The 12,797-nt window shown below is 34.6% G+C and overlaps 1 protein-coding gene across 3 annotated transcripts in view; it reads left to right on the top strand.

Moving 5' to 3' along the window:
• Positions 1-12,797, top strand: part of TFEC (transcription factor EC) — a gene marked incomplete at its 5' end in the record, with an annotated part of 119,447 nt that overhangs the window by 42,069 nt on the left and 64,581 nt on the right. Inside the window, one exon of one of the 3 annotated variants that reach the window (XM_081958447.1) lies at positions 10,430-10,491. The exons of the other annotated variants lie outside the window; for them this stretch is intronic. Of the gene's footprint in view, positions 1-10,429; positions 10,492-12,797 lie in introns of those variants that run through there. 3 annotated transcript variants of the gene reach the window in all.

Raw genomic sequence — 12,797 nt, 5'->3', positions numbered from 1 at the left:
AAAAAAACCTCAAGGATCTCTAGATCCATTTAAATGAATGCCAACATAAATTGGAAATTAATTTCACCACCATCTTAGCTTAGCAGCTTCAAGAACATTGATTTAGAAACATTTAGGTAGAGATAATGGTGTTAATAGCAAATACTATCTGAGAACCAATCCCATTTTTCATTACTCAGATAAATAATGTTGCATGTTACTGACCTGAAAAAAAAAACAAATTTCCAATTTAATAATAACTATTATTGGAAGGTTCCTCTTTCAGACTTTAGTTAGAAAAGGCTCACGGATAGCTGGTTTTATATATGATAACTGTAGCGAGGTTATTATATTCACAAATACTAACGAAACATAATAATGAAGGAATGGGTTATGAAGATGGCTGAATTTGCCGAAATGGCTAAAATGACTTATTGATCAAAGAGGCAATGTCGACTACATTTACCAAAGACTAGAAACCCTTTATAGAATTTTTGCTGAAAATGGATAAAAATAAACTACTGATTTTGGGATTTATTGATTACAAAAAAATGTTTATAGGAAGAAGGGAACCATGATATGGAATATTTTGCAAGCCTAAACTCAGTTGCATTCTATACACTGAGAAGTCTTCCTATGATTGTGTTGGAATAACACCTATAGTGCTAGGATTAGCACTACGTGAATTTTCTTCAAGAAGAAAAAATGGAAAGACTCTTACGGTTGAGACACAGGTTTTTTGCATTTATAGTACCTAAGTACAAAGTGACCAAAAGATGTGCGTGACTCTCCTATCATTCATTGGTAAAATATCCTTACATATTTCTCAAATACCTTACTTAAAGGGAAGATATTCTGAGAATGTTCCTTTTATTGAGTCATTTGTCCCGTCAGGAAATGTTAACACTCTGGGAGGCAAAATGATAGAGAAATTATTGATCAATAATTGGTCCCTATCACTTTTCAGTGATAAAGAAAACTCAAGGATACCATCAAATTAAAGTCTTGAAACTCTTTAAAAAATATGGGAATGAAATAGAAAAAAGAAAGGAAATTATTTCACTGAAGAACATACTTGAGAAATTGGAAACATTTCAGTAAAGCATCAGCTCATAATCCATATTATTGTGATAACAGATAATTTGGATTATTATAACACATGGATGTTACATCTGAGAATACCTGCCCGATCAGGGTACAGAGTAATAGTGTACATAAATGACTCTAGCATTTTTCAGAGACAGTTGTGCTAGGTCTCAAACTGAGGACATCTTGGTAACATTTCAGAATACTGTAGAAAAATGATTTAAAAGAAATGGGCTGGCCAGTTCAGGCTAACCACAGTGGTATTGGGATATAGGAATACTCAAAACCGTATTTTTAATACATTTTGTAACTGATATAATTCGCTATTAGATTTATACCTGTATTTTTCTCTGTGAGTTCAAGGTATATCAGTTCTTCCCATTTTGTAAAAATATTTGAATGTTTTATGAGATTGCAGAAAAATAAAATCCAAAGCTTCTGCATTGAAAAAAATGAACCCAGGCTGGAAAGAAATATTAAAAATTCAGTTGAAAAGATGTATGTATGTATATATGTATGTATCTGTATATAATATATATAAAGTTGGAATAAATTGAATATTTGAATGTGCTTTAGACATTACAGGATACATTTGACTATCTACTCTAATACTCAGAGGACAGCTTAGTATCTACATTAAGCATTTAATTTTAGATGCCACTTTTAAAGAAATATTTCACATGTCAACACTTGGAAAAGGGGTAGGTATATAAGGCTTTGAGTTGGAAAATGGATTCAAATTTAATCTATTCTCCACTTTGAGGTATAGTGCTTTATGGCCTGCTACGTATGGGCGGGGAGGAGGGGGATAGTTAAAATTAGAAGAAAATTAGCAGGAAATCATGTAGGAAGACATTTAGAAATGCAATAATTTCTCTGCTTATTTCTTTCCTGCAGATCAGCATAGGATGCAGGAACAGTAGATTAAACAAAATATTTCACAGCTTAAATCTCTGTTGCTGTGTTTCAACAGAAGAATCAAGCCTTTTTGAGGAAGAGATATTATTACAGGAGAAGTAAAATAGGAGTGAAATGCTGTCCCAAGCAGTAGAAAGCAAAACAAGCAAAATTAACATTCATTGTAATAAGAGATTTCTAAATCATATGAAGTAGAAGATTGTGCAAAAATAGTTAAGAAAAAACTTAAAGAAACAAGATTATGACAGAAACACTTTAGTAAAACAGATATAATTCCTCAAAGTTTCAGAAAAGCCTTATCAAAAAAAAAGGACAATATATAGAAGTTAGAACTGAAATTTGGACTGAACTGGTCTTTTTAGCCAGGGCTGACATTGGCTTTGAAAGAAACTTGTCTGAGCTGAAATACCTGCTTTTCTTTTTTAAACTTCTGTCTTCAGGGAGATCAAAAAAACTAGCCCCATCCTATTTAGGTCAGCTCTTTTGCAAAATAGTTTTCAGCTGCTAATTAACTGGGCAATATTTCACACTGAACTCATAGATGCCTTTACGCTTGCTAGACTGGAAATCTTTGTCATCCTTATTGTGGAAAGGAGATTAAGTAGAATTTACTGGAGGAGTACCTTCATACATGCCTGATGTAAAAAGTGGAATAAATCTCTTCTTCTTCACTGTCTTTTCTTTAGTACCTGGAATGGATTTAATAATGCCTCTGTTAAGTAACAGTCACAGAAATTCAGAAGAAATAGCATTTCCTTTTGAAAATTGAAATTAAGTTCAATTACTATTGCAATTTATCATTTAATATAGTAGTTAATATTGCTTAATATATTACTTTTGCTACCCCACTATGTAGATTTTGTGTTTTCTAGACTTTTGACAGTTAATCAAGACATTTTCTGGAAGGTTATTGTTGTACATGTTTCAACAGGTACAAATAAACAAAATATTATTGAGGTAATCTTTTGAGATAATCTAATTATTGAGGTAATCTAAGAAAATCCAGCCAACATTGTAGCAATATGAACTGCAGAACAACATAAGCAAAGCACAAAACTTTCTTCTTTTCCAGTAACATCTGGAAAAGAAGAGTTCTTGTGGGTCCCTATGGTCAGTTAGGGTCTGCAGTGGTCCTCTCTTGCTCCCCCTTCTTCGAAATAGCATTTGTGCTGTGATTAATCTGGCATTGATTTCTTGGGATGTAAGAAAGCCATGAAAATCTGGCTATTCCCAGAAGCCTTTGGGACTTGTTTTGACTGGCAGAGCTTTTATTTTGTGGAATATGAAATATGCTAACTTTTGTTTTTTAAACTGTTTTAATATTTTCATTGTAATTACAAATGTAAGCTGATCGGAGTTGGCTGACAATCAAAGCAACTAATAAGACTGAGTAACAAACAAAAATAATTAAAATTATCAGGCATAGAGAGTGGAAAAAAGACAGATTTTTGATATTTCTAAACTATTGCATTTATATTTCTGAATACGCATCAGTTCCATCAGTTCGGAAAGAACATGTATAGGAACTGTAGATGTTTGTGGTACCTAAAGACTTATAAATTATGTTAATGGATGCTTTCTTTCAAAGGCATGAATAGCTCCAATCTCTCCATTTATGAAACTAAAGCACATCATATCATGGAATTTAATTCTGAGACACTTCTGTCTAAACTACTAGAACAGATATAACATTAAGATTTGGCTCATATATGCTGGAGATATTTTCTAATAAAAAGTAAATCAAGGGACTGCTTTTCCCCACTTATATCATCCTGCTTCATGAGATTTGCAGAGAAGTTATGCTGTGGATACTATTAACCAGGGATCTATATTTGGTGGGTCCCAGGAGATGTGCCCTCTCTAATGTGGCATCTGCCTTATGGAACATCATTCCCCCTAAAATTAGATTGGTGCCACCCCTTTTGATATTCTGGAAGGCCCTCAAGAACTGGTTGCCTGACCAGGCCTGGGACTCCCATGGAATCAGAGACTAGGCTAGATAGCTCAATTGTTGAGGGGTCCAATTTATTTTCCCTTCACTTTTATTATACTTTGAGTTTTGAAGATATTGATTACTACAGTTTTTTGTATTTGTATTCACTATTTTGTTTTTTTATCTGTTATTGTATGTGACTCAGTCACCTTCCCATGGGTGGTTATATAAATTTGATAAATAAATAAATAAATTGATAATAATTGTAGATTTACAGTTCTGAGCTTCCTCTTCATCCTTCACATTATATCTTAAAGATATGATGAAATGAAGTGATGAAGTGAAATGTATAGTTAAGAAAAAGAAACATGGAGAAAGGTGTTTAATTTGTCAGATGTATCAGTAATTGGTAGATTTCAACAGTGCAGATGCAATTTTATTTAAAAAAATGACATCTTGAGAAAATTATTGCAGTGAATTGGTTCAGCTGAAATTGCTGAGTGAGGTGATTTTTCCTTCCTAGCATTTGCAAAAATTATAATTGTTTGTACTATAATTATTGATTTTTGATCTTTTTGTCAATGAGATGGAAATTTAAATCTCAGCAGATATAGTTACCTTGGAAATTAAAATAAGACATTTATAATCAAAATACCCAATACATCATTGGCACATGGACATTCAAGCTATGTTTTGTGTGAGGTGATGATAGGGAAACATCTATACATCTTGTGACAAATTCACTAACCTAATAGAATATAGGAGATGGACACTGGACAGATGCCAACTAGATTTTAATATTATTTTTATTTTCAAGCCTCCTTGGGGTTATAAAAGAAGTTGGTAAACTAAGATCAGTTACAAAAAATCGTGTTCTCCAGCAAAATATCATCTAAGGATTGAATTAAGAAATAGAAAACTGTCAGGTCTCAAACCAAGAATGGCACATGGTAATTCTTACAACATAAGTTCTTTTCTGTTTCACACCTGTAAACACAATCTTGTGTTGTACATTGTGCATCAATGTACAACATACTCTGAATTATTAGAATGGGCTCTCTTCACTCTCGTTCTGTCACACAGAATATTTAGACTGAGTTGTCTCTGACTCCTCTGGAATGTACCCCTCCCTCTTCCTGACAATCCACCTCTGCACTGCCACTTCTTCTCATTTGATTCAACATTTTAGGGAGAAGCCAAGTAATCATCCCAGTATCTTGGTACAAGATGACAGTGGACATTTTCCAACCCACTACTGTAATGCATATGTTTTATTTCTGTCACAATCCACCCCAGATTTAATCAATGAAGTAGTAAAAAAGTAGTCTTGTGTTCATCTTGTTAACATGGAGAGTGTTCACTGAATTACATATGCCTAAACCATAACCTTATTTATTCATGTATTTATATAAATACTAAATTTATATGTTCCCATTTCACTGTCAAGCGACTCTGGATGCCATATACTTGTTTTCATACTATATGTCATATTAACAAAAATATTTTGTACATATTTTATATTCTCATTTCCCTAACTAAAGTTCTGTATGCAGCTTTCAGTTCCACTACCCTAGTATTTACTGTTTGGCATGCAGTTTTTTCAAATATACAGGATTTGGGCACAAATCTTATTGTTCTTTTGTATAAAATACTGGGTTTTAGAATAATAGCCCCATGCAAACTGCAGGTATTATTGCTAGCTTTGCCATCTTAGTACTTTACATCATTTATGCAATTTAATATTCCCTGAACAGCCAGTTTGCACAATAATAACTTTTGATCTGCTTAATATTTTTTACAATATAATTAGCTGTTTCCCCAGATAATTTGGTTAAGATTGGTCATCCAAAGTTTACGAATTAGCATGTTTAGAGGGAACTCTGAATACAATACAAAGCTCTGAATTAGAAGAAGGACTCAGAAGTCATAATCATAAAAATTGTCTTCAGCATTAAATATGGTTACTGAAGCTGAGACTTGACAAATCAAGGAAATATAAATTTGTACTCATCATCTGATTCTGAATACAATTTTTGTATTCAACCTGCTTGTTTAATTGGTTTAAATCATATTGGAGCATTGGGATTCTGGAATGATTGTCTATACCTTGAAACAAATTAGTTTGAAAATTTATGCTAAAAATTCATGCTAAAATACTCTGACAGTTGGGAGCTTATGATTATGCTACCAAATTAATTATGGCCATTGTTATATTTTGCTTATTTTATTGAAGTTTTTAGTGTATTGCATGTAAATGTATTTTAATTCTATAAATTTTTATGCAATATAGGAAAGACCCTAAATACGATCTGGTGACACACTACACCTAATTTAAACAAATAATAAATAAATAAATATGAAATGAGATCCCGCCCATGTGCAAAACAACTCTGCAGGAAAAACTAGAAATTGCTAAAAATTGACAACATGAGTCTAATTCATCTTATTTAAAAACAGCACATATAAAACACCCCAAATTAAAAACTTTAATATTATTCAAATTCAAAATTCAATTGAACACAACTATTGTGGAGTTAGCAACCATTTCCAGTTTCAGACAGCATTTCCCACCAAAATGCTAATATGATGTGAATCTTTGAGAGTCTCCTGAAAGACCATTGGTAGTGGATGTTCAGGCAAATTAATTTATGGAGTTCTTGGTGCTCTTTGATCTTGGATCTTTGCTAAGGCAAATCACTAGTGATAACATCCAGTTGGGTGATGAGATATCTGCAAGTACGCAAGTTAACAAATAAGTCCACAGTTCGACCCTGAGTTGCTGTTATTCTCTTCTTTTGGAAATTCATTTATGGTTGATGGGCTCTCAATAGTTATTTAATTTTTTAATGGAAAGAGAGGGGGGAGAGTTAGGATCTTTTTTCTGTTACTTTCCCCCCCTCACATCTAATCTTATTATTTCATTTGGTTTCTATTATAACCATATTAAATTATTTCCTTTAAAATTGAACATCTGAAATTACTTATATGTTTATCTTTTTTTGTACTACTTAAATAACGGAGCTGTGAAAAAGTTTTATATATACCAACCAACACTCCAACAATTAAAGAATTACAGTTAGTTGTCTTATTCTGCACAAAAATGAAACCTGTGAATTTAGATGCTTCTATTAGCTGATTTATTTTAAAAAACACAATAATTATCTTTTTCACAAATATTAGCTTTCCATTTACTGTCTGGAGGGAATAAGTAAAAAAAACATTTTTTTTCTTTCACAAGAATATTTTATTTATTTAGTTTATGTTTTTAATTATTTGTTCTTCATGCAACATTTTGTTAAAATGCAAAGACTGGGAAAAGTATGAAACACATTGGTGCTATAAACATCTGTATCCCCTTTTACAAAAATACCAAAAATATACCTTTTTTCATTAGCAAAGTTTAGTTAAACAAATCATTGGTTAGTACAAAGGATGATAAGAAATAATATAGAAAGCTATCTCATAACAAGCCATATTAATTGTCCATCTAGTTAGTATTACATAAACATGTATTTACGAACATTTTGAAACAAAATCTAATTGTTCTTTTTTAATTATTATTTTTTAAGTACAAATGAACAGGTTTTTTTACATTTTTATGCAACATTTGAAGGAATCCAGTTTCCCAAAATATTCCCTTTTATACAGTATTTTTGTTAGGATGTGAAGACCTATATTGCAACATTAGGTCAAGTCAACATACATAGACATTCATCACGTTCTTCTCTTTTGGAGTAAGTTATAGTATGCAAAGTACAGAAAAAGTGAGAAGCAATAACCAAAATAAAAAGCAAAAAAAATGGGGGAAATGAAAGGAATTGATTTTGTTCATCTCAGTACCACTGATTATATCAGTCTTCCATCCCTACAAATCATCCTTACCTCCTGTTTGTTCTTTGGACTTTACTTCTCTGTCACCTTCTGCTATCGGAATAATAAGAATATCATTCTTCCTAATGAAAGTCATTTCCCACTGTACAGGGAATGTTACCATGTATATAATTTGTTTCACGCATCTTGAGAGATGGACACATAATATTACTCCAAGCATCAAGCGTAGGAGAAACAGTTTTATGACCACCATATGATATCAATGGGTAGACCATCAGTCCATAATTTGATTTGGTTTTGTACATATTACATTAGTAATGTTTAAGCAAATGGATATCAAAAAGCAAAGAAAGTTTCATCTTTCCACTATCAAATATTAATATCGTTGAAACTGATTGTTAACAGTAACAAAACTGCCTTATGAAATGCCTACTAGAGAGTTAGATTTACACTTATTACGCTTCTATGAAATTCCCTTACATTTGAAGTCTGCTGTTGTAGTGATGGGCAGTAGAGTAGAAGAAGTATGATCTTTTGAAAATCCATGGTGGTAGATTATTTTTATTCCTGGTGGTTGTTCATATGTTGAGTGTTTGTTTCTATTTTAATGAGGATATCAACTTTCACCTTGTGAGATGGTGTGAGTCACTTTGCAAATGTCTCTCTCTGTGTGTCTCTGTCTCTGTCTCTCTCTGCCTGTCTGTCTGACTGCTCCTCTCCTCTCCCCTCCCCCCACACACATACACATCACATCACATCACAACACACATACACCACATCACATCACAGATATGCAGGAAGACACAGATATACTCTAAAGCAATACGCCAGCTGGACATTTTTGACTTTTAGCTGAATTATTTCTCCCCAGCAAATGGTGTTCCTTTTCACACATTTTAATGTACCTGCACACTGAGAAGAGTGGGTGAACTGAAAATAGGCTGTTTTATTAGGCTAGTGGTTACCTTTGAGGTTCAGAAATGTCCATTTTTCCTTCTGCCTTTGTACATAGTCCCAAGAGACTTATACTTGTTTTTTCCTGGAATAACAAAGTCTTCCAGAAGCCTCCAAATATGATTGTTAACTGAATGCCCACTGTTTCTTTTAATCTTTTATTTTATTTTTAGAAGCACAATAGTGATTGTGTCCTTAAAAGTGCACTGTGACTGTCATTCATTTAATTTTCTATTTAAAGAAGGTTTTTTTCTCTTGCTACAGCTAATGGGCTTTTATAAAAGAAATTAATGTTTCTGCATTATTTTTGCAGTTTTGCATGGATATTCTTTCTTCTCTCTATTAATATAATAGGAAAGGCATTAATATAATAGGAAAGGCATATGTAGAAAAAGTTATTTTAAATGCACTAACTGGGATAGAGTTTAATCACTTCTTGGCCTTTGTCTAAGATCATTGAAGAGGCCAGTGTATACTATTCAATACCTAACACCCCTTTTTAAAGTACACCAGATGCCTTTCTGTTGATACAACTGTTTCTTGAATTCCAAAATATTATTCATTTCTAAAGTTTCTAGATTGTCCTGGTCACTTAATCCTTCATAGAGCAAAGCATTCGAAATAACAAAAATTCCCAATCTGATTATGATTTTTAAAAAGACTGACACTATGAAAAAGAAACTAGATAAGCCCTGGATAGCTTCTTATTCTCCACTACTTAAAAATATCTATCCCATCGTGACTATAAAAAAAAATGAGTGACCAAAAATGTTTAAAACCTAAATCTATAAAGGTGGGATTTTACATTCAATTGGAATTATTTGGGAAGCATGACTGGATATGGGTAAACTTTGAGCTACATTTAAAATAGGAGGGGTAATAAATGCTATGGGAAGGGCAAAGATGAAAATTGGAATGTGCTACACTCTCACACACACACACACACAATTCTCCTTATGTTGGGTTAGGAGATGACATTTCAATGCTTTTTTTAAAAAAATAGTAAACCTGTTTGAAGGGTGTTACACTAGAGCTTTTGTCTTGATCCATTTCAAGATGATGGGAGAGAAATGTTTGGGAAAGAATTGGGATTTTTGAAAGGTGTGGAGACTGCAAAATGAGAACTTTAGAGGACCAGCTCTAAAGCTCTGAAGTATCAGAATACTAGAACGATCTTGTTGGAAGGGAGTTTTTGTATAGTTCATTTATTACATTAGTCTGTGGCAAACTTTATCATGAAAGATTAGGGTACCAGGACTCTATACAAATGGGAAAATAAGTCCAAAAGAGAGGTTCCTTGCCCAAACAGCCAAAATCTACTTGCAAAAGTAAATCAATTTAAAGTTCAGCTGCTCCATGGATGAAATTATTTTTGTCTACATGGATGGAATTGTATTTGAATCCATTTCATGTATTCACAATCATGTTTATACATACTGTATATCTGTTATCTAATTCATGCTTGATGAAATAAAATAAATAAATAAATAAATTGCTTTATCTATGAGGTGACACATTTCACTTCCATAGTCCAGTATGGCAACCTGAACCAAGCACAGACACAGGATGAAAATGTAAGTCATAGGTCTGTTCTCTCTGCTGTTAATTCATTCATTCTATAGTAGTTTGTATTTTGAAAAGTTGTTTAATTTGTTTGACACTTCAGTGATACAAGCAGGGGTGGGATCCTACCAGTTTAACAATCGGCTTGCTGTGCAGGTATGCGCAGTTTAGAGAAGACTTACCTTCCGGATTACTGCTTGGGAAGGAAAACAGCTGAGAAGATAAAGGTAGGTAAAACGCAGAGGTGGGTGGGCCCACTTACTAGTGGGAGTGAACCAGTTCTTTCCCAGCTGATCTTCAGAACTACTGGTTTACCAGAACCGGTAGAATCAGTAGAATCCCACCCCTGGATGCAAGGCTACAGCTCTGCTTTTTTCTTTTGGTTGATGATTGAATTCTCACTTTGCTTTTGAATTTAATCTCATTTGAAGCAAAATGTGTTTCTCTGGAAAGTGGAGATTTCACCTTCAGTTACTATCTGCCAAAGTACACAAGTGATCTCTTGGTTTATTAAGGAAAAATGCATCAAGGTTTGTCCCTTCCATGCCCTTTTATTATGACTTGACCTTTCTGAATGTTAGAATTGTACTTGTGTTTTTCAAATAATCTAGACAAATATAGAGGACACAAATTATTTATTGTTAGAATCATTGGCGTTAAAATACTTCTGCCAAGGTCAAGGGATATGTATTCTCCCTTTTACTACTCTATTTTATTTCTCTTTTATTCTTGCTATGTATCCCCTTATCTTCACATGCAATTTTATGAACTTAGCTCTACAGCATTCAAGCACCAGATTGACTTGTTCACTGCATTGATTGGTAATTCCTTGTTTTCTAAAATTGATGAACAGCTTTAGCAAAGGTGAAGGGTTCAAAATGCATTCAGAGGAAGGAATAATGGGAATTTGAGCAGATATTTGTTGGTTCTTGTTGGAAACTTTTGTTTCTTATTGGAATTAAATTCATATTCTAATTGGACCTAAAATGCAGAGAGTTTGAAAGCCAAAAGTGATGAGTTCTGCCAAATTAACTAGTATAAAGAAGATGTTCTTCTCAGGTCAGGGAACAGATAATAAATGAAGCAGTATTCAGAGGAATGCGCTGGGCTGCCTGTGTAAGAACTAGCCTTTGGATTAATGGAGGAATGTTGCTTTTAAGATTTCTTAAGAATGGTGATGATGCCTCATGTCTCTTGTATTGTTATTTGTGTCTGTGAACCATACAAATGACATAGGTCACTTTATATGCTTTCCAGTTTTTCGTGATCTATGTTGCAACTAGTCTTACAATTGTGTATTGATTGTTTATGCTCTCCAATTAGAAAGGAAACGTATTAATGAAAATATACACTGCTAATATACTGGACCAATATCCTAATCTGTTATTCTGACTTTGCTATAATTTTGAACAACTCATTTAGATTAGTATTGTTAACATTCCTTTACCAAATATCAGTGTAAAAAAGAGTCCCTTCAAAATCCCTTTAAAGCAGACATATCAAACTCAAGGCCTGCGTGCAAGATCCAACCCGTGATGTGGTTAGTTCTGACCCATGGGGCTGCCCTGGAGACAGTGAGAAGCTGCCCCCCACTACCTCAGCCCCTCCCCAGCATGGCCAGGCACTGTCCCTGGGTGTGTGCAGAGGAGGAGGCAAGTGTGGGGAGACTGGTGTCCTAGTGAAAGGGAAGTGCTCACCACAAAGTTGTTGTAGATCGGCATGTAGAGCCCCAGCAGCAGCACTGGGCATGCCACCAATGCCTCTGCTGCCTCCATATCTCACAGCCAGCAAACACTTCCCTTTCACTAGGATGTCCCCCACCCCTGCATGAGTAAGCCATGGTCACTGGCAGCACTGCCAACCTCTTCCCCTTCCCTCATTTCTTCTTGGGTGTGGAGAGAGGGAGGAAGGGATGGAAGGAGGGAAGAAGGGAGGAGATGGGGAGGAGGAGGGAGAAAGGGAAGGAGAGAGAGAGGGTCTGAGGGAAGTCCTGTCTTAGCACTTGGCCACCAAAAACCCTGCTGCCCTATTGCCATCCCCTTGCCCCCTCCTCCTGGCCTCTCCCTGAACTGAACCTGGCTGAAGCTGTTTTTTCCCCTTTCTCTTTGCTGCTTCATAGTTGCCAAATATTCTGGGAGGAGGGAGGGAATAGATGGAATGTTTTGTAGACATAACAAAGGGGATCTCACATGGGAATCAAGGTAATCCCACAGGTATTATTCAAAGGAGGAGGAGAGTGACTAAGGAGAATGCCAACTACTTTAATTGGGCAATCTGACCTGTGACATCTGGGGAGGGAAACATTTCTTCTTTTAATTATGCGATAACTTCGGGAAATGTTAGAGTTGGTTTTCACCGAGCCATGCCGATATGATGTATCCAATAAACATGTTCTTTGAGGACCCTGACTGCCTCTGGGTTCTGCTTTCTTTGGATGCATTACTTGGAAGCCTGGCATTCCCATCTTATCGCTGAGGATGCTTTTCTTACAAAACTGGGTCTCCTTGCATGGAGAGAGAGTGGTCCTCCCTCT

Source organism: Natrix helvetica (assembly GCF_964273705.1).
Source record: "Natrix helvetica genome assembly, chromosome: 6".
Taxonomy (NCBI): domain Eukaryota; kingdom Metazoa; phylum Chordata; class Lepidosauria; order Squamata; family Natricidae; genus Natrix; species Natrix helvetica.
The sequence above is the reverse complement of the archived record's forward strand: the minus strand, read 5'-3'. Positions and strand labels throughout refer to the sequence as shown.